This window comes from Apaloderma vittatum, unplaced genomic scaffold (assembly GCF_000703405.1).
Source record: "Apaloderma vittatum isolate BGI_N311 unplaced genomic scaffold, ASM70340v1 scaffold23606, whole genome shotgun sequence".
In the NCBI taxonomy this organism is placed as follows: domain Eukaryota; kingdom Metazoa; phylum Chordata; class Aves; order Trogoniformes; family Trogonidae; genus Apaloderma; species Apaloderma vittatum.
Window position 1 is genome coordinate 4,230 of NW_009722613.1, and position 2,279 is coordinate 6,508.

Consider the following 2,279-nt stretch of genomic DNA (forward strand, 5'->3'; position numbering starts at 1 on the left):
TTTCTGATGCCTGAAGGGGAAAATTCAGTGAAAACAGATCTGTGACTTAATGAGCAGTTGTTGGACAAATGAAGTTGTACATGGAAATAATAATAAGAAGAAGAAGAAATAATGGAATTCTTTATTGACTAGTGTATGTTTCCCCTTTAATAGAAAAAACAATTAATTCAGGGTCGATAATTTGATTTGGATCAAATTTTCTGTTAATGAATTTGAAATAACCAAAAAGTAGGGTTTTTTCAATTTTTTTCTTTAACATCACCAGTTCTGGCTCATCTTTGGAAATAGCTGCGGGCAGCCTGATTTGGGGCTGTAGTACATGCCAACATGAGATTGGTGCCAAGCAGCTGAATGGCTTTTTTGTTTGCTGGAACAACCATAGTTACACGAATGCTTTTTTAATGTACTTGATGTATTCTGAATCAGAAGAAACATTATCCAACAAAAAAGAGTAGGTAATGAGATGTTGGGGAAAACCTAATCCATCAATATTTGTCCATTTTTAATGTAGATAATGTAAAATTTTATCCTATAACTGTGAGTGAATAAAGGTAGCATATTGAGATTTGGGGGAGAGGGAGGGTAAGCAGACATGGAAGTACTGTTTTGAACTGGAAGTCTTTGCCTGTACAAGACTTCTGTCATTTGATTATTTTTAAAGGAGTACTACTAGAAATATGATGGTGATTTTAACTCTTTCCTAAACTCACAGAATTTGAGACTCAGTCAAGCAATAGCTCTTTCTCCTCCTAAAAACTCAAAGCAGAGGCACGTTTTCTGCTGGGCTCTGCTCTTAGATGCAGCAGAGTTTCAGTCAGCGCTGCTGTATGGAGGAGCCGTTCTGGAGCATCAGCCTCCCAGCCAGCAGATAACTGTGATACCCCTTTTATGTCTGCCTCCCTAAGACCTAATTTTATTGACTACAAAGTTATCAGAGTAGAATAATCCTTTTAAGTACAGAAAACTATGGCCCACACTATTTACTGTGCTGTTCCAGCAGAATAATTTCATGTTGCTGTTTTCAGGTCCCTAGAGAAGACAGAGAGGTGCACAGCGAAAGGACAAGGGAAACAAGTTATAACAAAGGAAATTCTCATTAGATACCAGAAGGGAAAAAAAATTACAGTGAAGGCAGTAAAGTACTAAAACAGATTTCCTAGAGAAGCTGTGGAGTCTCCCTCCATATAGACACTCAAAACTCAACTGCTCCAGGCTCTGCACAGCCTGCTGGCTCAGAAAACTGGAATGGAGCAAAGAGTCAAAAAGGAATGGATTAATCAGGCTTGGCATATTTCAAGCATTAGTAGTGTTTTCCTGGAGACATGGGCACACCTGCACTGAGAGGATCTGTGTGACAAGATGGGTGTGTAGTTTATGTTACATAACCTAAAATGCATCATAGTGATGAGAAGGTCTGTTGGAAATGAAGGTAAGATCTGTTTGTCCTGTGGCAAGTTATTTATGATGTTTTATTCAGGCTAGCAGGTTGTGATTGCTCCTTTCTGAAACGCTGCAAGAGGAGGACTCCCAAGAGGCTCACTAGCATCATAAAGGTAATTAAATATTATCTTTCTATTTAATAATTTTCCAACTGGTTGTTTTTGTACCTTAGACAGGACCCTTTTTACCTTCTTTGTGCTTTGGTTCCTTAGGTAACTAACACAGTTGGCCTGTGCTTGAATATTCTTCTGAGAATGAAAAGCAAAATGGATTAAATTCTGCAATCCTCAGTAATCTGGCCTTCATATTATTAAAATTCATGTGTGTGTTCTTAAAGACTGAGCAAAACCAAGAAAATGTTAAGGAATGTTTTTTTGGCTTTTGCTAATTATAATTATGGTAAGAGTGCAACAATATAACATCAGCTACACAATAATCCGCAGGGCAGCCACAACACATCCTGAAATACAGAGATCTTGCCATGGCCATGGACAGCAGTGAAACTCCAGCAGCTATTTAAACCTTGGGTTTGATTTATTTTTTTTTTAACAAAAAAAATGGCAACAAATAGTCAAGCCAGAGCCAGATGCAGGGAGATGTATTACAAAGTGGCCAGCTGTCCATTTAGAATTTTAAACCCTCAAATTGACCATAGTGGACTTGAAGCAAAGATGATTTTGTCACTCACCATGTTGTTAAGCTGCAGCTTACTGTTCCTCTGCCACATGAGTGAAGGCTGTACAGGGCTCTACTGTGCTAATTCTTTGTGGCATGAATTTGCATTGTTGTGGTCAGATTTTTGTTTTCATCCGTGTTGGTTTAACAACATGTTATCATTA

General features: G+C 38.1%; 1 protein-coding gene across 1 annotated transcript in view; it reads left to right on the top strand.

Annotated features, from left to right (window-relative positions):
• The first annotated feature begins 1,497 nt into the window (after positions 1-1,497).
• Positions 1,498-2,279, top strand: part of FAXDC2 (fatty acid hydroxylase domain containing 2) — a 9,302-nt gene continuing 8,520 nt past the window's right edge. The window contains exon 1 of the mRNA XM_009871828.1: positions 1,498-1,553. The gene's annotated coding sequence lies outside the window, so the exon portion shown is untranslated. The remainder of the gene's footprint in view (positions 1,554-2,279) is intronic.